We start from the raw sequence: 14,110 nt of genomic DNA on the forward strand, positions 1-14,110 counted from the left end.
GCTCTCCTCCTCCACCCCATACCTGATAGGGTGGCCTCACCTTATTTAGAAGGCTACAGAAAAAGGTGAAGCCCACCTTTCACACCTCCGGCAAACTACCCAAGACCTGACGAGAGATCTCTCTCCCTCTTTTTTTGGGCATAGGCCACCGCTTTGTTTTACGCGGATTCTTTCCATTGCCCTATGGTAAAGGTGCATTCCCTCTTCCGTTAGTTGTTTCAATTTTGAATGTAAGTGAAAGCGTGGTTACGGGTTTCCTTTTCTATCCCCATCGAATCGTACATCTCTTTTTTGAGACTCGGGGACAGGGACTCAGAGGGATAAAATGTGTGACTTGCCAATGTCAAAGCTGTTTCTTCTTTGTTTTCGAATCCAGACTAAGGTCCGTCCGATCGAGGTTATCTTCTTCCTTGTCTAGGATAATTTCCCTAGCCCCTTTAGTGAGGTACCTTAACCTTGCATTAGATTAGCTTTCGAAGTGTTGTAAGGTGCATTTGCTTTAGCTTGAGTGCTTCCATGCTTGCTTCCCGTCTATTCCCTCTTAGTCCGTCTAGTAGATCGAGTTCATGTGCTTTATGGTATATCTTCATCCCCCGATGGTCGTATTGTGGTAAGGTTTCATTTTATTCTTTATTTTAAAAAACTTATCTTTCCCTCTATCCCGCCAGCCAGCCTACTTGACTTATTCCGCCCATTACTACCGTACTGTACTATCCCGTCTTCCGTAAAAGCGAAGGCTTCAGGTCTATCCCCATTGCAAACTTTCTTTGTTGTGGAAGGGGCTATTGCCTTTTTTTTTACTAGTTTTTATAATCTCTTAGTCCGGCTATTACGTATATACCGTAGTCCCTATGTCTCATGCTGGCCCTTTCGTCCTAGCCCTTTTTCCATTCCGTAAGCATTCCAATCCAAACCCTACCCTTGTAGGAAGGAAGGCTTACTGCTTTTTGGTTGTTGCAAGGGTCGATGTAATTGAGGGTTGTCTGCTACTAGCCTGTGTAATAGTAAGTACTAGCCCCCAGGGGCTTATCTTCTTATAGCATCCCCCGTAGCGGAGAGGGGACCATTTCCTTTGCTTTGAATCAATCCTATCATTCATCAGTAGGGGCCTAATGCCAGTCTTCGAGGCAGGCGAATCGGACTAAAAGGAATAGGTTTCCTATCCCCTAGGTGGCAGAGCAGCCTTTAGAGTTTAGAGTAGAGCTCACTTCCCCACTCGGTTCCTAATCTGTGGATTACTAAAAGACTCCCGATACCGGACATTACGCAACTGATTGGACCCCTTTGGCTTGGCTATTCTGGGCCTTCTTCTATTCGTACCTGCTTCCGTTTCTGCCCCCGCCATTAAAGCTTTCTGGTCCAGGCCTCAGGCACAGACCTGAAACTTGACTGATACGCAAAACTAAATGAAGCACAAAAGTAACATCCATCCATATAATAGATATATGGGAATAACCCCTGTTCGTAAACCCTGTTGTCTTAGTCTTCCTTAAACGAGTGAAACGCTCTAAAGAGTAGCCTACGGGAGATAGCTATCTCTTTTCTATCTTCTTAATAACAAGCACATAAGCAGGAAAGCTAGCCACCCCGATTCCTTCTTACTTCACTTTCGGCAGTGTCCATACGTTCCGGCGTGGTGCAAGAGAAAGAAAGTCTTGTTTCAATCAAAGTATTCCCTTTCATGAGATCAGTAGTTGGTGGAATTCTTACTTAAAAGTATTTCCGCTGTTTTGGGAGAGCACAAAAGCTGATTGATTAGGAAAGAGCTGCTAAGAGGGATGACTCGCCCTTAGCCCTTGTCTAAAAAAAACCTAGCAAACAGACCGTTGTAAACCAGGTGAACTAGAGCGAACAGGAGAAGCAAGCAAATAGCATTTGGCCTCTTAACCAATCCACCTCTAGCAGTGAAAGGCTGGTATTCCGATCTTTGATCCGCCGATTCAGGAGCGATTGAAGCGAATACAATAATAGAATGCAAGGAAGGGTTCCCCCAGGAAAGGCAGGCATCTCGACTGCTTCCAAAAGAAGGTCATCGACCAGTAATGCGACTTGTAGAAGACTCCCTACCTATACCTAGCGGAGTTGGTTGGCACTAATAAGGAGAGCAGAAAGCAGCTACCGGCCATCAGGAGATCCACGACTTTCAGATCCGCATGCAAGGGAAGATCCGCTTATTCTTTGAGATGACAAAGCTCCCCAACGCAAATTGCCGAATCAACACCAGGCAGTATAGGAGTGCTTTCTTTGATCGGCGTTCCCCAGACCAGAACTGAAAGGACATACCAGCCCCCGATTATCGGGCATTCCTTCATGTCGGGAGGAGGTACCGGTTGGAGGAGAAGATAAGGACAGCTTTCTTCCATTCCACTCTTGCTCCAATCCCAATAGTCTGAGATTGAAGATGATGTCAACAGTTAGCCAAGAAGGTTTATGGCAAACTGGAAGGAGTTTTTAGAGATAAATGATCTACCTTAGGTAATGCTTTGCTTTCAGTGGGAACCGGTGGAGATTGAGGTGAAGGTCTTGTAGTCTCCGGATTGGTTGGAGTAGAGCTAGTAGATCGGACACCTTCGCCTACTTGAGAAGAATGCTCATCTGAAATGAGAGTCGTTGCAGCGGAGCGATTTGAGCATCATTGCTCGGTGTCACGGATTCCCCATGGTTGGCTTCCGGCTCTGCAATCAGAGGTCCTTCTATCCCATCCCGGTTAGGATTCATTTCCTCGGGTTGATGCTCTATTTCTTCTTGGTGCTCAGCCCTTGGAACTTGAACACCAATTTGTTCAGTTGTTGGAATTGGATCTGCTTCCTCAATTGGTCCCATCTGGCTTTCCTCCAAACAAAGGTGGTTGGGGTGCTGCAAGATTCGGTCAAACTTCTGTCCCTGATGTATTAGGTGCCTGTGTTAAAGTAGAAAGGTTTAAGACAGCAGTCAGAAAAGGAAAATGGAAGAAAGTAGGTAGTACCTCTCTGTTCTCTGCTGAGGAAGGCTTTTTTCAAGGTTATTCAAATGGTGAAATAACGACTATTCCTCCGGCTGGACGATAAATGCTTGCTTCAAGATCGAACAACGAATCTCATAACCAGGTTCCGAAGGTAGAACAACTTCTTCTATTGAATGGGCATCGGGTTCTTGGGCTAAAGCCCTAACAGCCTATTGATCGGGAAAGGGGAAGTTCCAATGAAAGCTTTTCAAAGGTTATACATTAGCGATTGATTTGGAGGATAGAGAATGGAGTTGGAAGGCTGTTCAGTCTTGAATCTTCCCTCCCTCACTGATTGACTCCTCCGGGAAATGTCGAATAGTAGGGACAGCGGAAGGGTGAGATTCTTTCTTCAGCGGCGGATGGAGAGGCAATTCTAACGCAACTGTTAATGGCCGAGCCTCCTCTTCTTCTTGCTGCCTTACTTGCGATACTTTAGACTTTCTACAGCAATAAAAGTGCTTGCATATAGTGGAAGGGCTTATTGCACATGAAGAAGAAAAGGAAGAAGAAGTTAGTAAGATGTGGCATTATACTGTTTTCAAATAGAATCAATAAGAAAGCAATTCCTGTAAAGCTATCGTCATTACCATCGTTGCTATTTGAGCTGTTAGCGCAATTGAAGGAGAAGATGCTCTGACTTTCTTTTGTTTTAAGGGAGCTAGGGAGTCTTTGGTACTTCCAACCAATGAGAGTCATTTCACCTATAACCTATTTTAGGAATAATACCCCAACACCTCTATCGATTGACTATCTTGATGCGGAGGGGCCGCTTCTTCATGAACCAAAAGTGATAGTTTTCCTAAACCAACAGATCCTCTTTCTCACAGCATTTTCGGAGCAGGCTCAGTGCTTTCTTTAGCCTTGGGAGAAATCGATTCGGTAGTGAGAATCGATTGAGACTTAATCATACCTGAGCCTTCTCTGACCTTCTTTGTCTGGGCAGTTAGCTATAAAAAGCAAGAAATGAGAGCTAGAACTAATGCCACGCCACGGTCTATGTCTTTTGACAAAACTTTTTTAGAGGGAACTCTAGGATGATCATCTGGTAGGTCGTCAAGGGTCTCAATAGGAATTTTGAAATCCGGTCTGCCATAAGTCAAAATTGCAATCAAGAAAGAAAGCTCTAGTTCAATTCAAATAGGTCAAGCGAAGGAGGACATAGAATAAGCTTACTATTGAAAGTGCCTTCCATTCAAGTAATGCGTCGGGCTTAAGAAAAGCAGGTTTCGGAGCTGAGATCCGGGTACACACCTGGAACAGGCCTAGGAAAGAGAGACAACGGAATCATCAAACCTATTCGTCATAAAGATATAGAAAGCAGGGAAAGGGGGCTTCTCCTCACAAGAATACACGGAATAGATAGACGCTAAACGATTCCAATCTTAAGGATCAGTTTCAAGCATAGACGCCTTCTCCACCCACAATTGGACTCAACAATCTCTTTTATCATAAGAAAGGGAACAGGGGACTTAGGGTTTCAGCGTGCCAAATCCAATCCCTTCTCCCGTAGAGTACCTGTATCCTGTCTTTCTGGCATATCTCTATTTTTGTGCCTAGACATCTTATAATGGATGCCCATTCCCGGGATTGCTGCCATGATATGGAATAGAATAGCGGACTTTCTTTCTGAGGTGTGGTCTATCCGAATAGCTAGAAGCAGAGCGGTGGGTTTCCAAGAACCGGAGATGGTCTTATCTATATACGGAACAGCACGAACAATCCTTGACCTTTCGATTGAGGGTCTTAAGCAGTGGGCTTTCCATAAGGGAGGAGGTTATTGAAAAAGGGGAAGCCCAAAAACAAAAAGAGCTTATTAGCTTTAGATTAACAATCTCCTCTTTCCTCGTGCATACAAAAATCTCGCTTCTCTTACCCCCCTCCCATCACCCCGGCATCGGATTCTCACACTCGGAGCGGCTCCCTGTGCCAACCTCGGTGAATGTCGGTCGTAGTTTCGCTTTCAAAATAAAAAATAACTTTAAGATTGGGAGCAACCTTCCTTCGTGGCTGTTGGACATCTTCCGATTCGTAAGACAAAACTTTCATATCATCTCTATAGTTCCGCTTCTTGCTCTAAAGAAAGAAAGGGTAGCGGAAAGTAATAAGTGGGATAAAGGGTCAACCAGATAGCACAATGATCCATTTCCATTCTTCCCTTCGCTGTCTTCCTTGTCTGATCGCAGTAGCTTTAGCAAGGACTATCGGATCTGACGGAAGAACCGCGAGTATGATAACAGGTAAGAATCTGGTCCTTGTAGGAAAACCTATGTTATGTTTGAACCGTTTTTGTTATGATGGTTTAGAAATACGGTGTCTTTCTTGTGTTTCTCTCCCTTCTATTTTGCATCTCCTTCTTTTTTGATTTCCTGCGCATCTATCTACTTAATCGCTTGGGTATTCATTCTTTTTGGAGATCTTGTTTTCCCCTTTCTAATTGTGGGTGTATCGGGGACTTCCGGGGAATAAAGCTCATCAAAACCTTGCCCTCGGTGGGACATTGACTTAAATCGTCCTCCAGCGGCTGAGCCGGAGCCTGCCTCCTCCACATCGGACCACCCGAAGGAGGTAGTGGATCAAGCTCTCTCGGAAGCGGAGGATAGGATTCTGTATCGATTACGCCCATTCCCTCAAGCAAATGCGGACAAGCTGCTTATGGAGGAAGCGCGAGCGATCGCTCAACTAAAAGAAAGGGCAGAAGACGAAAATAATAGACAAAAGAGCTCTACACTATCTCTTTGGTCCTTCAGTTCTTCAATCCTAGAATGGAGACTGTCGTTGAATAGATAGCGTCAGAGATTAGAGAAGATGCTCTTTCTTTGTATACGAAATTCAATTGCTTTCTTGAAATCAATAATTGATAGACAGACTAGATAAGGAAGACCCGAACAAGGACCCACTGCTTTAAAGATAGATGGGAGGATAAGGTGCTGCGCCTTAGCTATTCCGTTTTCTTTCTGGCCCCTACCTAAATAAGTGTCACTCGCCCTATCATCAATAAAATAAGGAGAGGGCTGGGCTTGAGACCCTTAAACGATAAGGTGCTTCTCTTACTTCTTTCGTTAGCGCAACGTGCGGAGCTGCTCGAGCGAAGCGAAGAGGTTACTAGTAGCTGTTACAGTCCTGTCCATGAACTCGAACTCTGAACTCTATTTCACTTCGAAGGCTTTGGCCGGTCCTTGTTTACTATTTATATTATATAACTTCATTTACAGCAATCAAACCTTTCTTCCAAACTGGAGAGCTATAGCCAAAAAGCCGAGAAACAAGAGATCGGAAGGAAGAAGGGGAACCCAATCCTTTTTTGTTGAGCCAATAGGCCCGGCCAGGGAGATCTTTTCATCAGACGTTAGGGTAGGCTAAGACGGGTCTGGTACCTTGAAAGGAAAGAGGGGAATAGCATATTAGACCGAGCCAGAGTCTGCTGTTCCTGTCCGCGATATAGCAGTTCCAACCAAGGGAAGGGAGTGAAGTTACTAGTATTCCACTAGTAACTCTCTCCCAAAGACGTCACTATAAGACTTTGGCAAGCAGGGGGTGCCCCAACATCCATCCCTATTTATTGGGAAGAGCGTCTCCGCACGTTGCGATATCGATAGAACCGAATCAACAGTGAATGAAAGACCCCATCCACTAAGGCCGACTCGAAAGGGCTCGGAATGGAATGGACTAATAGCTGCTGGACAGGTTTACTTTAGAGGCTCTCAGGTTGGCTGAGACAGGAAAGGCAGTAGCGGGAAAGAAGGGGTGGTATCGGGAGTGGCCCTATCATCCTAATAAGTAAAGGGTTCCCAAAAGAAGTCCTCTAAGGATCTGGCACGAGAAAATAGAACTAAACTAAAGTGTTCGACAAGCGTGAGTTCCCCGTAAGCCAGTGCTTCTATTCTAGCTCCTCTCCCTTACTGTCTGTTACTGTCGAGCTACTACGCTCCTTCTATTCTAGGTCTAGGGGATTCCCTTTCTTCGGAATCCAGCGCTAACAGGAAAAACGCCCTCCCTTTCAGAAACGAAAGGGTGGAAGAGCCAATTCCGAGAGACAAACCACCCTTTTGAGCCCTATTTGTTTTGTTCTTTCAGGCCTGATGAATAAGACGAGTGATTCCCTTGTCCTTGACAAAAAAAGCACGAGTCTTTCAACTCTTAATAGAAGAAGTTATTTTTTCAATCTCATTTTCCCTTGGTTCAAATACACCCGTCCTGTGCCAAATCAATCTACTTTAGAGAAATAGCCCGGATCACCAATTGCTTGAGAGTAATCCCACATCCAATAATAAATAGACGGAGACTATATAGACTAGTGTAATAAAGAAGTAGAGATCCGTGTTTGCACGGGCTGAACTAATCTCGATTGCACAAGTAAGTAAAGTACCAGCGAACGCCGGGCTCGAACGAAGGTAGGCTCTGCCTCGGCTTATGCCGGTGCAGCTTTTGATGCTTCTTTTGAGCCAACTTTTGAGTCAATTCGAGCCTTGGCCAATCCTCACTCGACAGCCTAAAGGCATGGCCTAAATCGAAAGAAAATGGCGCTATAAAATCCGCATTAGCACAAATCCGATCTTTTTGGACTCGGACAATCGGGGTATCGTTACAGCTAAATCAATCTGATCCCTACCTAGAGGATGAAAAAGCTGTAACTTTATTATATATAGTGATAGTCCAACCAAGGTTTTCTTTCAATGGTATACTCGGCCCAAGAAATGCCTGAACTTCACCAAGTTTCTTCCTTCATCTTACAGCGTACCGATAGAGCGCGATTCCGCTGGGCCACTTCCCTCCGGGCTTTCTCTGGTTTTTCCCAGCAGGGCTAGTAGCACTACGATCTATCACTATCAACTCAATTCGGTACCTCGTTCGTAACAAGGAAGAAATGGAATTCTAGTCATATCTTACGCGGTTGTCCGCCCAAGCCAAGCTTTATCGATCAATAGATATAGCTGTCAAATTCATTTCCCCTCTCCCCGATCCCTGTCTTTCGAATTCTCGTCAATTTTCGCATTGAGGGGCGCTTTTTTTTCGAAATCTCATAAGAGAAGAAAGGTCCACGTTGGGAAGTAGTACGCCTGGTTCACCAGGTTGGTTCTACCACTGCAGGCCCCTTAAATAATAGTGGCAGGATAAAGGGCGTTAGAAAGGCTAACTCGCACTCGTTTTCTTGCTAGGCCAGACTTTCACTAAAGAATGAAATAAATAGAATATAGAATGAAGGACTTCACAGACGGATTAAACTGAACATTATATTGGATTCATCCCGTTCGGGCCCGTAGGAGAGAAGAAAGAGTAGGTGAAGAAGCGGGGTAGAGTAGTTGGTTAACTCGTCAGGCTCATAATCTGAAGATTGCAGGTTCGAATCCTGCCCCCGCCATGTCTTTCTTTCTCCAAGTCTGAACTTGAACCCTAGTTTCCATCAAGCTAAGCACTAGACTCACTATACAGGAGAACCCCTAATGGAACTATTCCAGCTTCATTCAACTCAGATAAGCTAGTCTAATTCTCTCGGATCAATTCTCGATCCCAGCCGCATCTCATATAGAGAATAGATTCCCTTGAACACTATTGTGCCTCAATCAATACTTGAAGGCCTTGCTTTGAATTGGACTTGGTCTACTAATCATCCATCCAGCTCGTATCTATGAAAGGGTAATGAGAAACCAACTAAGGTAAGAGAATCAAGTCCTAGGGGAATGCGCGGGGAAAGAGCGAAGCGAAGCCACTTTACCGACTGAAAGGTACATAGTTGCTTGACCGATAGCGAGAGGAACAGACTGACTAGCTCGGAGATAAACGTATTGGAATCGTCCAAATCATCTGCCTTGAGAAATGAAAGAGAGGTCCTAATACATTTCTTAAGAAATAAGTGAGCGTAGACCCTTTCTTTTATTCTAGAAAGGGAGTTCTGCAACGAAGAAAGGAGAGGATTTGACAACTACGCTATTCAAGAGCAGGGAAGGACTAGCTTCCAGTAAAAGGTGCCGGATAGGTAGGGAACATTCCTTTCCTTGCATTGGGGGGAGAGGCCTATAGTTGTCGACTCTTCACTTCACAGCGTATCATATTACTAAAAAGCACTCAAATACGTTGTATGTAAGGGCGAGAGGGTATCAAGGAGACAACCACTGTTTACTAGCAAACATTGAAAGCAGATACCCGAATGACTCTTTGAACTGAACGACGTAATAAAGGAACTAGCGGCCATCAAAACTGAACGAGATGAGGATCAAAGAAAATCGACCTAACTGTGATAAGCAAGGTGGTTCATTTTACCATAAATGCTGAAAGAGAACAGATGAAAGTTCGCCCAATGGAAGCGAGTGACTCAAGGTATGCCATCGCTCTTATCTCTTGACCCGAGACTAGATTGGGGGGAGTTCAGTGAGCGAGGAGAAGACTCGGTAGCTGTGAAAAGAATCAATTCAATCAGCTCCAGAGCTAGGAGTTCTATGTCTCGGTTGAGGAGAGTCCGGCTCTCACATCTGAGTACCCTACTTATCCCAGCTCTAAAGGCCGCTACTGACTCGATAGCTCACAAGTTGAGTCGAGTGTGATTCTTCTTGTTCCGCTGTGAATGGTATCGTTATCGTATAAAGTGGTTATCCCAGCTTCCGTACCTTCTTCTTAGGATTCGGCTTTCACTAGACTCACTACTCTAAGTGAAGGAACCTGAGAGGAAGGGATTAATCCGATCTTGGAAGGCTTGAGGGAATCAGCGATGCCATCGATTTAGCTGTTGGAGTACGGGCATTAGTAGCATAACTAGAGCGAAGGCCATGGCATTAGATTAGGGTAATTTTATTTTAACGAATCCTAAGAAGAAGCTGCAATTGGAATGCTTTCAATGGCCAGAAGGAGTGAAAGCCCCTGTTATATGATTTAAGGTTAGGAGTTTCATTGTTAGCAAGATCCCCAGCTATAGAATTGTCGTCAACGTACTTCTTTCTGTTTCTCCCGAGATGGGAATAATAGCGTTATCTAATAAAGGAAGAGCCTACTTTCGTACTCAAGGGTTGAGACTGTCCTTCTTATGAATAGGTAGTCTCAGTACGCTAAGGAAGCTTGGTCGGGCGTAAAGCAGAAGACTTTGCTCTAGCTCAAGCCTCCCCCGATAGGGATAGGTACGAAGTTGCTGTACCGATAGGTGCTGCTGGAGAAGGAAAGAAAGAGAAAGATTACCGGTTGATCAAGTAACTTCCTACCTCTACTTATAGAAAATAAAAGCAGAGACAGACAAGAAGATGCTGATCTCTTTTATTACGCTATTTCAATTCAAGTGTCCAGTTGTTGTGCTTAGAATCGATTCTTTCTTCTTCATTCAATAGGGATCAAACTATCTCTTAAACTACCCGGTGACCGGCTTAGGCTTTGATTGAAGTTCCCAGCGTAAATAGAAAGGAGGAGATCCCACCACCCATTTCTGTACCGGTTCCGGAAGAGCGAAGAGAAAGGGGATGACGGAAGATGGCAGAGAATGTAGAAGATAGCCACAGACAAGGGCTTTCGGCAAATAAGGTGTAGGCGGAATAAGCTGTGATTGGATTGGACCAAAGAAATGCCTGTTTTTTGACACCATTGCATTGGTCCATGCCTCTCTCATTCTAAAAGTAGCTGTCTCCATCCCTTCTATGAGCAGGGCTTTGAACCTCGGATGCAACTAATCAACTTTTTTGTTCTTCTGTAAAGGAAAGGGGCTGGGAGTAACTACTATTACTACTAAGGGACCAAAAAACCTTTCTCGTCTGTCATGGAGAACCTTCCCGGGCTCTAGCTCTACCATAGACTTAGAATAAGCGGGACTAGAGGACAAAGCATCGAGAAGAAAAGCCTTAAGAGCCAAGACCTACTCCTAAATCAGCAGAACTACGGATGAAGCAATCACTCTCATCCTACAGACATCAAATAAATCGCTGTCTAAAGCCAATGATTAGCGAGCAAGCCAAGCCGCAAGGAAAGGGTCACCGAAGTAGGGGACCGCAGCTAGCGAAGTGAACCGTTAGAAACCGGGGTATAAATAACAACAAGTAAGGCATGAAAGCCAAGTGAAGTGACCAGAGGGTTAGGGTGCGGCGCCAATTCTTAATTGTGGTGTGAGGCAGTCACTTCGTCACGACGAACAAAACCAATGGCAGTAAAAGCAGATGTCTGGTCTCGGTTAAGCCCAACGCTACATGGTTATGTAGCTCTTTATTATGGGATTCAAACCCATGATACAAGAAGGTTGTATATAGATCTAGCAAATCCGTGTCTTAAGCCCACCCAGAAGGCTAGTTGGTAGAGCGATCAGTTTATCTGAATAAAGGTAGGTTCGAATCCCATTTCCTCCGGCACGGAAGTGGAACGGGCGGGCGAAATTACGTGAGAGAAAGAACCTCTTGGTGTGTGTTGGTGGAGTCCCCCGGAGGACAGAAAAGCACTACTTAGTGAGCGGAGAGCCCGTTGCGCGTTGTTTTGACCGGCCTATCTTCTTTTTATAAGCAAGCTCCCTCCGGCAGTCCCTTCCCTGGGCGGCTCTCGGTTCTTTAGCATGTTGGGAGAGGAGATTAGGCGGCAGTTGAAAGAGCTGCTCGAAAGCTTGACGAACGAAAAAAGCCCTTTCTTTTAAGTGATTAGTCAAGGGCTTTTCCCTGACTAGTCAAGTGGTAAGTAAGGTAGGGCGCTATTCGATGAAGAAAACAGAATTTAATTTAGGAAAGTGGTTCAGGTAGCTCAGCTGGTTAGAGCAAAGGACTGAAAATCCTTGTGTCATGTGGTTCGAATCCACTTCTAAGCGGGCTTATGGGTCCAAAGGACAGGTAGCCGGGAGCGAGCCGGATTTTTTTAATTCAAGTGAAAGAGGAAGCAAAAAAAATGTGAGCGCTCCTGCACTATACGGCTTTTTGGCGTCGCCCTATCTTGCTGGAGGCAGATTTTATCAAAAAAGCGGTTGATTACTCGGATTGGTTCTCGCGTCCCTATGCCCAAAAGGATGGGCGAGTTCGGTTCGAGTCTTCATCGATCGGGTGGATCTATATGCTGAGGGGGGTGAGACGAGGTGTAGCGCAGTCTGGTCAGCGCATCTGTTTTGGGTACAGAGGGCCATAGGTTCGAATCCTGTCACCTTGATGTTAAGTGCACAGCCCGGCACAGCCTAAAGAGCACCCGTAGTAAACTTTCGTTTAGAAAGATAAAAAAATAGACCGCCCTTTATCTGATCTGGGCGGGATCTAAAGCAGCATTTCTTCCAAATGTTTCGGGGGCAAGCCTTAGGTTCAATTCTTTCTTGCCTATAGTCAGTCATCTTACCTTCTTCTTATCTTAGTTAGGAGTGAAACTGCATTTAAGTAGTATCTAATTCACGTAAGAAAAGAGAATAAGTCTGCATGCTTAACAGCCTTCCTTGTCTGAATACCTTTGTAAATGTTAAAAAAAGGAGGCTCCCTCATGAAGCTAGGATTGAAGAAGCTGGTTCGATAGGACCAGGAGGAGTCTGTTTATGAAAAACCAATAGAGGTGGCCCATATGGATTAGTCCTTGCCCTTTTTCTTTACTTATCATCAGCGAAATGAGAATCCTAAGCCAGCTATTAAAACACATCACTTACGATACAAGTAAATAAGACTCATAAGCCATTGATTACACCATAGCAGGATCTTGGCAAGGATCTCCGGTGGGAATCCAATAGAGTGAAGCTGGACACAAACTTACGGAGCAGTGTACATAACAATTCCACTGGGAGTCCTCTGTATTATGACTGGTATGTGCAGTATTGTATTACTGTTATGAGACTTTTGATCGGTAAACCTTTCCGTTTAAATAGTAGGAGAAGAAAGCAATCTTGCAAGGGAAAACACATCCATCTTTTCTCTCTATTAACATTAACGTTGGCCCTATCCCTCTTAGACTGGCTTAGGATTTTCCTTAAAAATCCACTATGGCTGTATTGTATTAAGGGACTGCGCTTTAAAGGGGAAAACTCCTTTTTTGAAAGGCTTGAAAACGAGCTGGCATAGACCGGTGGTGCAAGGCCTTCGATCTAAAGGTCTTATAAAGTTCAATTCTACAAGTAAAGGAGGGGCTCTTATTGAAACCTAGGTTGGCAGTTCCCTAGCCCCCCGCCCTCCGCGATGAAGGAAGCACTCCATTTTCCCGTGATGCGAATAGCTGGAACTGGATCGAGTGGAAAAGCATCTGTTATCAATTGGGGCATGAAGGCGATTTTGCCCGTAGAAAAAAACTACCCAATGCTAACCGTAGAGAATTGATTCATCTCATTCTATGAGTCGGAAGTCACCAACCATAACTCTTAACTCTTAACTCACACATAATACATTGATCATCTAACTTCCACCAGCGATGGGCATAACAAACCATCACATCACATTGACAACAATGAGGTAATACAGTGGAAATGGAAAATAACTTTGATTCTTAATGGATTTTGGTTGGATGGGACGTTTTTATCCCTTTTACAAGTGATAAAGTATGCTTCCACTTTCTATGGAGAACATATTTGGGAGACTCCAATAGTATGCCGTGCTTCTGCTCCGGATGGACTTGAGGCCTCAACATCAAATAAATTCCTTATCTTATATAGTCATTTTTCCGTTCCTGACCCAATCCAACTCGGATCAGTTGGCAAATCGAATCCCACGGGTACTTTACTAAAAAAGGATCCCTTAAATCATACTTTATAAGATAAGGAAGGCTAGCTTCTCGAACCAGACCAGAATCTTTGAAGCTCTATGGGCAGACTTACTCTAGGTACACAGAAAGACCAATCTAAGCCAATCTCACGTCGAAACAGGGAAATTATAGCCCTGGAAAGCAGCCCACTTCGGAGTCTCTCACAGGAGAAGGACTGACCTTTTATCTAATTCCTATCGAGAAGACTCAGTAAGGGCGAGCTCTTACTTAGAGAGAGTTAGTTGGGTAGCTCGAAGATCAAGAAATCCTGAGTAAGGAGAGAGATTCTCCACACGAACGACCCGTCAGGTTAGAACTCACATTGGTGAATCGGACCTACACCTATCTTACACCAACAAGGAGTCGCTTTTGTTACGCAGTTCGAAAGCTTAAGCCTTCCTACATCTGCGGGCCCACCGGTTTAAAGAGTCCTCTATCCGGACTCCCCCTAGACCTCTCTCAGGCCTAGGGAAC

At 44.7% G+C, this 14,110-nt stretch overlaps 3 non-coding genes across 3 annotated transcripts; all 3 read left to right on the forward strand.

Moving 5' to 3' along the window:
• Positions 1-8,271: 8,271 nt before the first annotated feature.
• trnfM-1 lies at positions 8,272-8,345 on the forward strand. The gene has a single exon. It is a non-coding gene; the product is annotated as a tRNA-Met (tRNA).
• A 3,324-nt stretch (positions 8,346-11,669) lies between these two features.
• trnF lies at positions 11,670-11,744 on the forward strand. The gene has a single exon. It is a non-coding gene; the product is annotated as a tRNA-Phe (tRNA).
• A 257-nt stretch (positions 11,745-12,001) lies between these two features.
• On the forward strand, positions 12,002-12,076 carry trnP. Its single transcript has one exon. It is a non-coding gene; the product is annotated as a tRNA-Pro (tRNA).
• Positions 12,077-14,110: the final 2,034 nt, after the last annotated feature.

This window comes from Phaseolus vulgaris, mitochondrion (assembly GCF_000499845.2).
Source record: "Phaseolus vulgaris mitochondrion, complete genome".
NCBI classification, from domain to species: Eukaryota; Viridiplantae; Streptophyta; class Magnoliopsida; order Fabales; family Fabaceae; genus Phaseolus; species Phaseolus vulgaris.